Below are 15714 nucleotides of genomic sequence, written 5' to 3' on the forward strand. Positions count from 1 at the left end.
ATACGGGGCCTGTAAGAAAAGAAAAATAAGTATAACAGAGAAAGTTTCCCGAATGGGGTTTTTAGGCAGCTCAAGTAGACGAGTAGGATGCAATTTAAGTGAAAAAAGTATTTATTCACATGTATCAAAAAGGGAAAAGGGGGTAATAAATAGGATATGAGTTGCGGCAATACAAAAGACATAAAAAATACATACAATATTATACAGTACACAACAAATCATGTATACAGCTGAATACAATTATTGCATGTATAAACAATATCCTTGCATGTATAAACAATATCCTAACGCGTTTCGACCATAATGGTCTTCTTCAGAGGTTTAATTGGTTGTGACTGAAAGAGAATGTACAAAGGGTTACATAAAGTATTTCACATATTATAGTCCAATCACCTACCCCACCCACAACTCCATTTGTATAGAGACATCTTCCATTTGGAAGGAGGGGTGATGGGTGGAGGACAGGAAACATAATACTGTATCAATGAGGCAAGAAAGATTAGTAAAAATCGATCATTACCGGTAGTGAAGTAAGAAAGTAGTCTCGATGAGGCTTTGCTGTCACAAAACAGGGGGGTCCAGCCGTTCTCCCACGGATCGCTCCAAATCTCAGGGCTCCCACATGAGCGTCCACACTAAAATATGTGGTCCCACGTGACACAACAGGGGGTCACCAAAAAGGGGCGGAACCCAAACAGGGCGGGCCGGTGGAGGGGGGGAGAAACAACATGGAGGGAAGGAAAAGCCTGTAATAGGATAATAAACATTAAAAATTGATTGAGGCAGTATATGTATGTGTATACATACATAAAAAGTGCCTATAAATTAAATTGTTGGGGGTGCCATGTGGTGTCAGCCCTATAAGCAAGTATTTTAAGAAGATTAATAATGAGATATTTGGGTGAAAAGACCCCTAATATAGCAAGGTATATGCGTCAGACGATCCAAAAGAGGGGGAGGAGAGATTGGGTGAACGGATGAAAGAAAAGGGGGGGGGGAAGGAAAATTAAGTGTAGGAAAAAGGGGTGGGGAACATAAAAAATAAGTATTTACTCCCTTGAAGGTTTTTACAAGATCTGTTTTCACTTTAACATGAAAGAGTGGAAAAATATCCACTGTGATTCAATGTTCTGAGACGAAAAAATAGAAACATTTCCAAGGGGGTGAATATTTTTTTTATAGGCACTGTATATATGAACCTAAAGTGATCTCATACAGTCTTATTGGCAAAGTTGGCTAGCTAGTCAAATTACCGTATGCCAAATTATTCACATGGGAAGAGAAACTGCAAAATAGTTAGATATGATTTGCATGGACTTTTGGACAGCAGATAATTCCAGCATGACTGGGGTAATAAGAAGTATTTCTAAATGAGTTGAGTTTGAGGAATGTTCCAAATATATTGCCAAATTATGTAAACCTATCTACAACTCAGTGAATGGAAGCACATGGTTGTATTAATGTGTCAGGTTAGTAAACACACTACACAATAGTGCCCTGTACACACGACCGGTTTTCACGACGAGAAAACTGCCATTTTATATATATATATATATATGTATGCTCCCTAGCAGTTTTCTCGACGACAAAACTGCCCACAAGAAAATTGAAACCAGCTCTTTTTTTTCTCGTCGTGTTTCCCGTCAGTCTTTTTCTCGTCGCAAAAAATTGATCGTGTGTATGCTTTTGCGAGGGGGAAAAACGTGCATGCTCAGAATCAAGTATGCAGCCCAAAGGGTGGCGCCATTTGAGAGGAACTTCCTCTTTATAGTCCCGTCGTACGTGTTGTACGTCACCGCGCTTTAATCAGAAGTTTTTTTTGCATGAACGTGTGTATGCAAGTCAGGCTGGAGAGGAATCACATCGGGAAAAACTTTGTTTTTTTCCTGTCGAGAAAAATAGTTGTGTGTATGAGGCAAAGGCTGAAAATTGTTTATTTCCAAGTGATCAGATTATTAGGAGATAACAAAATTTATCAATGTGCACATTAATATGCTCTCCTGCATTGTGAGCACCATTCAGAGAACAGCTTTCATTTGTTGAAGCAAATACAAAAGCGTTCTCTGATTGGATGAGGTGGAGAGAATGACGTCACCTTCCTGCCTCTCCGTCTCGTCCAGGCTTGCCACTGGGCACAGGACCCAGAAGCTAGTGGAGATCACTGGAGTAGGGGTGTCTACCTTGGTCATTTGCAGCTTCCAGGGGCATCGGCCAGGAATGGTATATACAGTACATAGTTACATTGGTCCAAGCTGAACCAATGTAACTATGTTTAACATACCAATGCCTGGAAATATTCTTTAAGCTCCACTCATGATGGAAGTTCATGGAACAATGTATGCTATAATATGCAGAATGTACACTGTTTGTGCAGTACAGTGCCAGATAACATTTCTGCAACATCTGTCCAATGTATGATTCCTTCCTTCTGTTGACAGTAAGTATAGCGATCTTTTCCTTACAGGGTTAGATAGATTAGGCTTAAGATGTGGGTGGGAGTAGGCTTGGAGTTAGTTAGGTTTTGCCTTTACTTCCACTTTAAATTTAAAAAAAGTGTATAATTTTCAGCGCATCTTATGAGCTTTGAAAGTAATAGCCATAAATTGCATGGGTAAAATATCATTATTCTTGTGTTTAAAGCTTTGTAAATGAGGCCTTATGTCTTTTTATGTTCAGTGAACTTTGGCAACCTATACTTTTTGTACGAACATACCTTCTATAATTTGAAACCTCCATAGCAAATATGCCTATATATGACATGCAGTAGTCCGTGGGGTATGCGCGTGAGCTGGCAATCCTTGCTATTGTCTACAGGGGTGCCAGTTCCCACAATTTCCTGTGTATGTGGCGATGTGTCTGTCCTAACAACATCATCTAAGAAGGGGTAGGTGATGGACCCAAATGATGTATCAATACTGTGTTTAGGAATAGCTCAGATCTAAGGGAAAATATGGGCCGCAAGATCAGTCATTTATATATAAGTGCCAGTATTGTCTAGAACACCTATTCTCAATCTTTTTTTTTTTTAACAAGTAAGCCAATCTTAGCCTACAGGAACCTTTGAAATAATTTTCAGGCTCAGGGAAGCCCTTCTAAAACCAATTTATTGGCTGTCAGTAGGAGGAGGGGAATAGTTTGATATTAGCCGTTATGCTGGGAACATTGTGGGGGGTAGATATTGCGCCGGGTCTTGTATCAGTGGTTGGGTTCCCCCATGATCAGGATTGGTTAGCAACTTGGAAAGTGGAATTGATATACTTTTACTATATATTTCCCCATATTCAACGTTATTGTTATATGGTATTGAACCTGATGACATGCTGTTGGTTGCTTGTACACTGGTGTTGTACGTCAACTATGGAAAAGGCTGTTCATTTTTCCTTTTGTTAGAAAAATTTATTAAAATGGCTCGGATCTAAATGATGTATTTGTGTAGAATTGCCCACTGTAGGGAAAATATGGGCCACAAGATCAGCCATTTATATATAAGTGCCAGTATTGTCTAGAACGGCAATTTATAAGCTTTATTAGCCTAAACAAGCCTTTGAAATAATTTTCAGGTTCAGGGAAGCCCTTCTAAAACCATTTTTTGGGCTGTCAGTAGGAAAAATGCCAATGGTATGTAGAAAAAATAGAAGTAGGAAAATTTCATTGCTGGGTATTGGGAAGAATATCTCCCTACAGTGGTGGTCAAAATGGCACCCTTAAAGCGGTAATAAACGCAGAAAATTTTGAAAAGGGCCAGTCCTGCAAAATAATGTGCTTTACCTTACAACAAAGCCCTCCAGCAGCGCTCTGTGTCCGCTGACAGGGCTTCTATCTTCAACCAGACTTTTTTGTGGGCTTCGACCGCTTGAATGGTCAGGTTGACATCACTCCAGCATCATGCACGCAGGAGTCTCTGCCATGGCACACAGCTCTGAAGGAACATCACGAGTATGCAGTTCCTTCAGAGCGCATGCCCCGTTGACATCTCCGGCATCTGCTCACTGGAATATCTCCTAAACAGTGTACGTTTTAGGAGATATTAATTTTACCTACAGGTAAGCTTTATTATAGGCTTACCTATAGGTAAAAGAAGACACACGTTTACTACCACTTTTAAAGATAGCTAAAAAATATAGAGAGAAAGAGAAAAAGATAATTTGTGTCATGCTACTGACTCGTTTAGTGACATTGGCTCTAGGAGTATGCAGGAAGGTCAAATATCTCAAGGAACCCCTAGTAACCTCTGGAGTAACCATAGGGTTCTACGAAACCGTGGTTGAGAATAGCTGGTCTATCACCTAAAATCTACAGGTGAATGAAACTGCATTTGTCTTTTAGAGCCACTGAATCAGCCGAGGTAACATAAAAGCTTAAACGGCAATGTGCCCCTCTCTCTCATGCATATAGATACGACCAGGTAAAAGAAAAAGAAAACGCTACTTCCTAGGCTTTGCAGCTTACAACTGTTTTATCAGTTTCGGCTGAACCAAAGGTTAAATAATTGTCTGAGACATTTACACAAGATAACACTTTCCTTAAAGGAATCCAGTACGGTCAGTTTAAGCAGAATCTCCTACCTATAACTTCAGGTGTTTTCTTTTTATTATGCAATGCTCTCCTCTTTTGAAAGGCAAAGTTAATTTGAGTTTGTTTTGAAAGGTTCCAACTTTAAGGGCCGATGGCGTCTCCTGTGCTTGCTGGTTAGCTCGGGTTTGGATGTCTGTCAAGTTATGAGACCATTCTCCAGCATTCTGAAGTTTTGGGGCCAGTGTTGCCAATAGCTAATAGACTAACAATAATTTGAAGCGTTGGCAGGCAGCCATAGAAAACGTAGACTGATCCGTAATGCTGAATACACTCGATAACTTGTAGGCTAAATTGAAACTAATATGCTGGCAAGATACGACGTCTGCAAGTAATACGATTCTGTTTGATTTCCTTGACCCCTGTGTGATTTCAGGGTAATGGGTTTGCTGTAAATTACTAGTAATACGGGTTAGACATAGACCACTATAGGAAGTGCAGATCTTGGGAAATAAAAATTCCATGAAGCCGCAAAATAACTCCAATTCAGTGTTTTTTTAGGCATCCTTCAACTCACCTGTGACTGAGCTGTGTCTGTCTTAAATATATATTTTTTTTTAAGGACGTCAGCTGAATAGTGTTTTAGTGGGGTAATTTAGAGTAACAGTAAATCTTAAAGAGACACTGTTACCTGACAGTGACTTGGCAAAGTTCTACCACCCCCCTTCCAACCACTTATACACACCTTGCCAACACTTCCCTGCTGATCCTTCCTCGGTAGCAGGCAGTGCAAATATTGGGTATTTGGAGAAATATTGGGAAGCATGTGACCAACTCTTTCTAATTTAACAGTTCTGATGTCTAGCAGCCAGTCACAGGGCCAAGACACTGTCACAAAACAGGAAAAGCGATGTCACCCTATTGTCTGACTTGCCTGGTGTCCAACACCAGCAGACGCTAGGGCATTCTAGGGCATTCTAGTTTCATCTGCCACAGAGGAAAGAAAGGTGGGGGTGCAGGCAAGTGGAGTATAAGCGAGTTGGATGGAGCATCAGACCAATGCTCCATCTGTCCCCCGCCGTCTCTGCACTGAGAACCGAGCCACCGAACATCGCCGATGGCTCGGTTCTCACAGATCCCTGAGAGGAAAGCTACTGACTGTCAGTCAGCATCTTTCCTCTCTGCTTCTCCACGCTCATTGGAGCGCTGAGCAATGGAGGGGCAGGGAGAGGCTGTCTCAGCGGCTCGTGAGACTGCCATCAATCAAGGCAGCTGGCAGATCCCGACTTGAAAGTCATGATAACTCGCTGCCCCGACTGATGGCAGTGACATCAGCAGAGAGCGGACTTCAGACCGATCTCTCCACTGAAAACGGGTCACAGGAGTGCAAAACTGAGGAGAAGCCCAGCCTAAAAAACTCAGGCTGGACCTCTCCTTTTAATATTTGCATTGATCGCTTTGGAGTCACAGCACTGTGTCTCTGCACCCCACCATTGACCATTATGGCATGCTGAGAAGGAGCTCCAGATTCACACTGCCAGCTTAGACCAGCCTTGTACATGAGGATTTTTTTTTTACTCTTCTTTTTTTATGAACACATTACAGGACTCGGTTAATATAAGTGGGAAATGAAAAACCAGACAAATGTTTCCTCTCATAAAATGAGTCATGTTGGCATATGTGATTTCTGATGGCTTTGGGCCTACCAGTGCAGTAACTTTAGGTCAGTTCTAACTCCAGCCTGATCACAGGACCATGCTCCCCTCTGCTATGGCCGTGTCACTTTTTGCAAAGAACATCTACATTTAGAGGTTCCTATTTTACAAAGCTGATGTCCGTTTTGGACTGATACTGGTGGGATACGGGACCTGCCCTCTTCAGCAGAGAAACCGCTTCCAACAACCTAGCTTTAATCTTATTCGACTTTGTGCCACTTCTACGGGATTCTTCATATTAATAAATTAGTAGCCAGTAATAGCTGCAGGGTCCAGAAACTGCATTTAGAGCAGATTTTAAACTTAAACCCACAAATTAATGAATTGGGGGTTTATTCAATTCTGTGTCATCATCCTCTCAAAACTGAGAGATTGGTCATCGACATCCTCCGTCTTTAGTTTCCACTTCTCCCCGTAAGTGTGATCTACAATGTCCTTCCCCGATTGAGAGCTCAGCAGCCTCTTCATAGCTGAATCAGAACACTGAATCAGTTCTCCTTATGGATTCATTAATCTTGCTGTATGGTATATTGTCTGCGCTGGAATAGCTATACGGTTATTCACTCTCCCCGTTAGTAAGATTTAAAATTATTGCCCTGAGGCTTCGGGGAATAAAGGCCGTTTTTTCAAAGCAGACACTGACTCACAAATCGTTTTAAAGCCACTTCAAAAGCTTATAGCATGTCTACTAGTGGGACTGCAGATTTTTGATGATGCTTTTTTAAACATCAACAAAATTGCAGATCTGCTTAGCAAGATACTGTGCATTTTGGAGAAGCTCTTGGCCGAACCTGAGACTCTTTTGAAGTTGGAACACGTTTGTCCATAGAGAGAAATTTAATTTTACTAAATGATTCATCTCAAAAATATATATCCATATAATTTGAGATGGCTGAAACATACTATAGCAGACACTTTTGGCAAATCAGGATGGAAATCTAAATTTGAATTTTTTTTACGGTTTTTACATTTATGGTCTCATGTTTAGCTCTGTCATTTCTATACATATAGGATTTCAATCATTCTAGTATTTCAGAGATAGGTATGCATCAGTCTAAGCACAACATTTTAATATATAATTTTTTTTGCCAAAAGTATTGGGACACCTGCCTTTACTTGCACATGAACTTTAATGGCATGCCAGACTTACTCCCCTTTCATACTGAGCCGCTGCCGCATTAGCACTGTTTAGGCAGGCGCTTTTCGTCCAATAACAAGGCGTTTTTAACCCCAAAGAATGTGTTAAAAACCGCCTGTGTTGTGGTGCTTCCGAATAGCTTTTCAGGTAATTTGGAAGCGCTGCCCATTCATTTCAATGGGCAGGGTGTTTTGGGAGTGCTGTATACAGCTAAGCACACCCTCCTGTCTGAGCTAAGGGCAGATGCATTCCAGAAAGTCAACAATACATGAATTATCTGCCCTTACTCATGATGGCCACGGGCAGAAATGCTAGGGGGATAAAACCACAGGGGAAATCTGTGGACTAAACTGCACTCACCCACAGGAGGTGTGTGTTGGTTACAATTAATTAACAATGTGTCTTACTAGGTAGCAAATTGGTTTTGAAAAACACACAGTATGAATAAATAGAGAAAGACGGATGTACCCAAAGTGACTAGCGGGTAGTTGAAAAAACATCAGCTCCAGCATCCTGCTCTTTACCGCACCCCCTCTTTCATTTGTTTGTAAGTGTAAGTTTTAACATTAAATCTCTCCCACGTTACTGCACTATAAGTTGTGCGCTCTCTTTTCTTTTGTCTTGTTTCAATGCTAAGGGGGGTGTTGGTCAAAGTGATTTCTCAGCAAAATGAAGCATGGAGACGTGGATGGATGTGTGAAATTGCTTTGAACATAGCAAATTAATTAAACCAGGGTTTTGGTTTGTGGTGCTCAGATGCTGTGTAGTTCTGCTTTAAAGGATACCTCTCATTAAAGTGCGGGTTTACACAGAGGCAACCCGACTTACAGCGCGACTTTGCAAAGCGACTTCAGCGTGACTTACAACGCGACTTGAAGTTGCCTCCAGGACAGGCGACTTTGCCAGTGGCCAATCAAACAATTATCAGCTCCGTGGGAGGGAGGGGTTTGCCTGAGAAAACAATTTTCTGTTCCTGTAAAGTTGCTTCAGTTAAAACAGTGACCTGACTTTGGAGGCAACTTCCATTGAAACCAATGTGTACAAGTTGCTTCTAAGTAGTACAGGAACCTTTTCTGAAGTCGGAGCAACTTCAGTAGTGTACATCAAGACGGCTCTCATTCACTTCAATGGAATGTCTCATGTCGCGCGACTTGGGGCAACACAAGTCGGATCCCAAGTCGTTGTAGTGTGAACCGGGACTTACCAATCTTCCAATAATTATTTAACATTTTATGCATGTTTTTTATCTGTAAAAGCATCTCTTATATAGACACCAAGAAGGCGGTCTTACTTTGAGAGACATGGACCGACATGAAAAATGTAAACAGGAACACCAGCTATTGTCTATCCAGTAAGCAGCAATGCAATTCCTGCTGTAGAAAAGCACATTATGCGATGCTTATCGTGCCTTGGAATTAAATACTGGTCTGGTTATATTTAAAATGTACTACCTAATACACTTACTGTTGATTCTGCAGAACTAATGCTTGCCTTATGTTTCAGTAAGTTTTTTTTTTTGTTGTAATGGCCCCCTAAAAGAATTCATAAAAAAAACCGGAACGGATGCAGATACGTTGAGTGCTTTCGTCCCCCTCTGATGAAGTGAGAATTGTTTTGTTGTTTGTTGGAGCATAAAGTACAAAGTGAAAGGCTGGTCTATTGTACTGCACCTGGGCCAAGACAGTGATTCCTTGGTTAATGTTATCCAGGTCACTGGGTCCTGTATTCCCAGCACAATGCCAGAGAGCCTGTACACAGCTCATCTTTCTTTAGGAAGCCAAATCAAACTTGACTTTCAGTGGAGTGTGCTCTTCAGTAGTCTGTGTTAATTAGTGGGCTGTGGGTGGTCTGGCGGGGTGAAACTGAAAAGAAAGCTAATCAATACTATGAGAATGTGATTTAATATGACCTGACAGCCAGCTATATTTTTCCCTTCAGTCCATTAGGAGCAGTGGATACCAAAGAACTTATTGGAGCATTGACTTAAATTTGTATAAAGGAAAATGATCCAGCTTGACTTGTTTTGTACTTGTAAACATTCTTTTTTAAGTTTGTCATCACAATTGGGAATATTTTAAATGACCAGTCCACTTAAAATCAGCATTTTTTTTTACATTGACTCTAGAAAATTAAGCAAAAGAACAGATTTATATTTCTATGGACCCTTTTGTGATATCTCTGCTGTTGAGTTTCTGGGTTTCTTACAAGGTTGTCCCATTCTAATTGCTGGACTTGAGAAAGACGGATGTACCCAAAGTGACTAGAAGGCCCCGTACACACGAGAGGATATCCGCTGGAAATGGTCCGCCGGACCGTTTCCAGCGGATAAATCCTCTGGCGGATTTGGATCTGATGGCTGTAGACACCATCAGATCGAAATCCGCGCGGAATACATCCACGGTGACGTGTCGCGCCGTCGCCGCGACGATGACGCGGCGACGTGCGCGACGCTGGAAGGTAAATACTTACACGCATGCGTCGAATCATTCGAGGGAGGGAGGGGAGCGGACCGACTGATCCGGTGAGTCTGTACAGACGACCGGATCAGTCCGCTGGACTGGATTCCAGCGGATAGATTTCTTAGCATGCTAAGGAATTTTTATCCGCTGGGAATCCGTCGGCTGGATTTTTATCCGCCGGGAAATGTCCGCTCGGACGTACACACGACCGGATCTATCTGCTGGAACTGATGCGCGGATCAATCCCAGCGGATAGATCCGGTCGTCTGTACGAGGCCGAAGAGTCTAGGTGGAGTGTAATAAATTCAGCGTGTAGTTGAAAAAACATATAATGGAGAATGCAACAGGAGGAATACCCAGATTCTCAGGGTAGGCTAAAACCCCAGAACAATAGCTGGGGCTACACAGAACACCAAGGTGGACAGGAACATCCAAAACTTCAGGGTCAGTCTAAACACCAATAGCAGGGAGGTTTTACTACTGTAGTCCTCCAAAGATGTAAGGACCTAGTGGTTTACTTGGCCCACATAAATGGATTGATCATTTAAGGCCCCAAACCCCTTTTTTCCTATTATCCAATGCAGTAGACACTAAACTACTGTATGCTATTACTACAGTGTTGGAAATTATACAAAACAAGGTCTGCTTTTTATTTAAAAAAAGATAACTTCCAACTATCTAACACCATCGTTCACATTAATAAAATTGTAGAATTGGCAGTAGAACCACTCAGACTGAGTGCGTAATATTTTCCTGTGAAGTTTGGAAGCAAGAGAAAAGTTTCAGGGCTCATACAGATAGTCATGATTTGGTAACATGGTACAGCGCACGTTACCACAATGGGCAGCAATGCATTTACCATTGTGTGATGTGTTGTGCATTTAATTATGAATGGCACCCCAACATACACTGCATAGTAGCAGCAAAAAGACAGCATACCACAATACACATTGGTTGTATTGCGGTGCCTTGTGATTGAAAAATACTGCATGTCAAGTTATTCCTTTTTTCTTTTTAGATTTGTTGTTCTTGATGAGTTGAACCAATACATAGGTTCGTTTTAGCTAACATGCGAAAATCTGTTTATCCAATCAAAGTGATAGGAAAAAGTGTAGTAACTTCAATTTATTAGAACATTATAGCTTATTCCTTATTGTACTCTGCTGGTAGTTTGGCAATGAGTACTGTGTATAACAGACAATGTAGAGTTTGCTTAGCGTGCACTAAACAGCAGATTTATTTATTGGGTTAAAAGGGACCTAAAGAGGTATGAATTTTTCCAACAAAAATGATCAGATACCCTCATATATAGCCCCCTATAGAGAACCACAACAGCCACTCTTTCAACAAGCGCAGGATTCTGGAAGTTTTGCCAAAGAGTAGTTGGCTGTTTAACTTGTCATAGTTAAATTGATATCATCCCTTAGTTAGAACAGATGTTTTTATTCTCATACACTCTGATGTGTTTCTCAGCTGGAAACAAAGCTGCACACTCATGTTCCAGTCCCAATGGTTTCATGCACAAAAGCCAAGGTGAGTAAGTTGCACAGAAATTGAGGGTAATTTAGAAGTATTTAAATTGTTGGTAGCAATTTTGAGATCCAGTGAGAGTACAAAGTCTCCCTATCTATGCCTGTCCTCTAAACAAGACCCACAATGCTTGTTGAGTCGGCGAACATTCACAAAATGTTCATACGATACCAGCATGCATAAGTGGCTAACTCTCCCGTCATGAGGTGATGGGGTGCTATCTGGAGTTTGTAGGTTTGCCCTGTGTGTGTTTTTCTTCCCGTGTTCCTCTTTCCCGCCCCTCTCCAAATACATCTTGGAACATTAAATGTTGTATTACTGCAGGCATGTGTGCCCAAACAATTACTGCAGGATTTACATGCAATTAATACATTTGTTTGTACAAAGCAAGCATTTTGGATGACAGACTCTTTACCTTCCAGATAGGGGTAACTTCTGAGCTCCATTGTAAGATGTGTGCATGCATGCTATTAACAATAGATGCTGCATTGTGTGTATGCTTGTCTCAGGTCAGTAACTCGCTAAATAGTGTTGCATGATAAAGTATGACTTGAGCTTATATTCCTTTATGAAACCTTCCTACTTCTATCTGAGCAGGCTTATTATAATCTCTACAGATAAAGCAGAGATGAATAGAGATAACTTGGTGCCCCCTTCCAAGTTGCCTCTTGGGTTGTAATTATGAGATTCTCTGTGTTTTGTCTGGCCATAGTCTGGAACATAAGAAAATTACAAGTGATGTTCTTGGTTTTGAGCCTTGTTTGTGATCATGTTGTTTTTTTCAATAAGGAGTTGGAGAATATCTGCATGCTGTTTTTAATCCTTAAAGGATAGTGAAGTATCCAAACAAATGCACATGTGCCATGGTCCAGATTAGAAGTGCCACATGCCATTGTGGTCTTAAATCTTTAGGTCTTCCTATGCACCCCTGGCCATTGCTGTGGATGGAGGAGATAGGCAGAGTAGGTAGGCCTACTATAAAACACTTAGCCCTCTACCCCCACCAGGATCCAAAGTACTGCACATATGCTAGTTCAGATTAGAACACCACAGGCCCTGGTGGTCCTATATATTTAGGTCCTCCCATGCACCCTGGTCCATTGTAGGGTGTTAATTAGACAAAGTAAAACGTTTGTTCTGATTGAGAATGGAGGAGATAAGTGGAGCAGGCAGCCCTACACTGAACCACATGGCCCTGTTTCCCACCAATTAGTAGAGCTAACCATTTTTTGAAATGCCTCACTTTCCACCCCAATGATTCTGCCTACACAATTCACAGACCTATAATGTCTGAGGTACAACAATATCAATTGCTCTCACGGTTCATTGGAACAAACAAAAATCCTCCAGCAGCCAAGGAATGTTGTTCATACCGACAAATACCACCAAGGTCACAAAACTATTCAGTCTAATGGCTTCCTTCCTAATTTTATACCATAGTCTCCCAAGCTCTCCAGTATTTTGTGAACTAAATCTCCAGATGTCTTTACCTGCCCTGGAGTTTACATAGCAAGATGGTCTTTTGTCTGGTTTTATTCTGAAAACCAACATTGTTTGTATACATAGGCTTACACAATGAAGTGCACACACACTGCCAATCTCTTGTTTAGAGATAGGCTAGGGTTTTCCCCAATGATACAGGTTCAGGTGTCTGTAATACATTAGCAGCTGCTTTGTACCTAATCTTTCTTATTTGCTACGCTAATTTGCTTCTTTGTAACCCTGACAAGTCAATCAGTTTGACATCCTATTTGTAAACAGTCTATCAAACAAAGTATCCCTTGAGCACAAACCACTATGGTAGAGTGCTTGGAGTGTGACAGCTGTAAAACAGGCCACCTCCTAGGCAAGTGACAACGCTAATCTAAATACAGCTAGTAATTAGATTACAGATGTTTACAACTTGATTAGAAAGCCTGGTATAAAATCAGAACAATCAGAACAAAATTTAAGTAAATATTTCATGATTTGCATTCCTATACATTTGTATGATTATTCTCATCAGTATTTTCGATGACTTCACAAATGTTGTTCGTAAATATTTAAAAAATGTTTGCTTTTAACATTCGATTTTGCAGTAAATGGACTTTCCCGAACAAAAACAACATACATTGCTCGAAATGTAATCATTTAAGAAAAATTTTCCATCCTGCTCTTTCCAATTCTCTCTTTACTGCAGTTGGAAACGAGTGTTATTTTCACCCCAGTAACGATTAGAAAAGTGAATGAACATTCTTATAATTAAAATTTTCACACAAACCTCTACTAACGTATGGCTCGATTAAGGCAAGGACTTCAGAACCATTTCATCTTTGGAGTAGAGTCATTGAAAGACACAGATTTTATGTCTTGCTTTTAAGTTTTAATATTTATGTAGAGATAACAATCCAAAAGTCATTTAATGTACAACCACATGAAGTATTTTAACTGTGTTTAGTTTTTCAGTGTTTCTTCATTAGCTCTGTGTACAGTTGGTTGTTTTTTTCTGTATCTTTATCGAACACAGCTATTCCCAACCAGGCTTCCATGGAACCTTAGGGGTTCTCCAGAGTTGTCTAGGGGTTCCTTGAGCTGTGGCTGACTGACTTCCCATTTTATGGTCCTGACTCATGCATAGTTCCAGGTCCAACTCCACTTGGCAAAGCCAGCTTCAGAGCACCAATAATGCATTATGACTATCCATGGCCACACATGGACATTTTTCACATTGTCTTCCAATCTATTGGTTTTAGCAGGGGTTCCCCGAGACCTGAAAATTATTTCAAGGGTTCCTCCAGGATGAAAATGTTGAGAGAAGCTTATCTAGAAGCTTTGTCTTTTCTGTTGTAAAGGAACTACATCAACTGCTACATCTTCTTGTATGTGTGCCACCTGTTTCAGCAACAGCAAGAGTTACATGCATGTGGCCATAGTGAAATTACTGATCATTTTGCAGGATCTTGCTAGCAGAAAGATCCTCTATTAAAAAAAAATGCATAAAACTGTCTATAAGGTGCTTGTGTTTACACGCATATAGGCCCCTTTCACCCGGGGCACAATCTGTCCAAGCGGATCTGCCTGCTCACCGGGGGATCTCTTATCTGGCGGATGACAAGTCTGTGTCCGCTCCACTGTTCTCTGTGGGATGGTAGGATGGAAATGGACAGCATGTTCGTTTCCATCTGATTGTCAATCGATCCACCGGAAAGATGGCAAACTTTTTCCCATCCATCTGATTTTAGTAGACCGGATCGGACCAGATGCTGGTGACAGCAGACACATACCTTACATACATGCTGCGATCTGCCACCCAATAGAGAACAATGTGTGGTCCGATCGTGTCCTCCTAAAAAACATACAGGTGGACCCGATCGGTCCACCGCTGGTGTGAGAAAGGCCTTAGATGCATAAATGTCCAAAGAGCTTTTAGATGTGTCAAATTCTTCTTCCACTCCATTAGGTTTTAGCTTTGTGCTATACCCTACATTAATATAGTAACATTTGGCATATGGTTGTTGTGGACAACAAGTTTATCTTTTATTTGTATTGCTTTTCTGTACGGACTTCTCTCATTTATTAAAGAGAAAATTATGCCATGGCATTGCAATCAAGTGTCCCTTTAATTTGTGAATAATGAGTGTAGCTAGAATCTGGTTGCTTTGGCACAGATATTTATTGATAAATGAGATCTTTTGTCCTCTGGGTGAATATATGTTCAAAATACTTCTCTGCTCTTGTCAGAATGTAATGCAGTGTAACGGAAGGAAACCGTGAGCCAGGATATACATAGCATGTTGCCTGCTTATATGATCTCTGTCAAGTCCTCATAGAACTTATGAGAGCCAGGAAAATGACACTTTGCAGACTGTCTGTAGAGGACAGATCACAATACACAATACAAAATGCCCCAAGACATTGTTTGTGAATCAGCGTTGTGCACTGCTTGCGGCAATTTGGGGAAAGTCTTCCAGGGAGGAAATAAAGGAACAAACTACAGGTTGCTTTGAAGATAAAACATAGTCTGCCTCGTACAATAGAAGGCTAAGAAGTGGAAGTACATTCTAATGGGGAGGACGGTTGGCATAGACGGTACAAGATACCAGGAGCTTCCTGTCACATGAAAGGAAAATTAGGAACAAAAACATGTGCTTTATTTGTGTTTTTGAAAATAGCAGCAATCTGTTCTCATATGTTTCCTGCTTTGTTTGATATGCCTAGTCCACTATAATATGTAAAATCATGACATAAAGGCTAACAAATTGGCCCGATTAGCAATAAACGTGAACTCATTTTTCAGTGTTGACTATAACAAGGACCTAACGACAGCTCATTTATTATGTGATTTTGTTTGTGAGTTGATAGGCTGATTATTGTTATTTAG

General features: G+C 40.9%; 1 protein-coding gene across 5 annotated transcripts in view; it reads left to right on the top strand.

Annotated features, from left to right (window-relative positions):
* The window catches only part of ARHGEF3 (Rho guanine nucleotide exchange factor 3), a 463997-nt gene that overhangs the window by 416703 nt on the left and 31580 nt on the right, over window positions 1–15714 (top strand). The window lies entirely within an intron of this gene.

Source organism: Rana temporaria, chromosome 7 (assembly GCF_905171775.1).
Source record: "Rana temporaria chromosome 7, aRanTem1.1, whole genome shotgun sequence".
Classification (NCBI taxonomy): domain Eukaryota; kingdom Metazoa; phylum Chordata; class Amphibia; order Anura; family Ranidae; genus Rana; species Rana temporaria.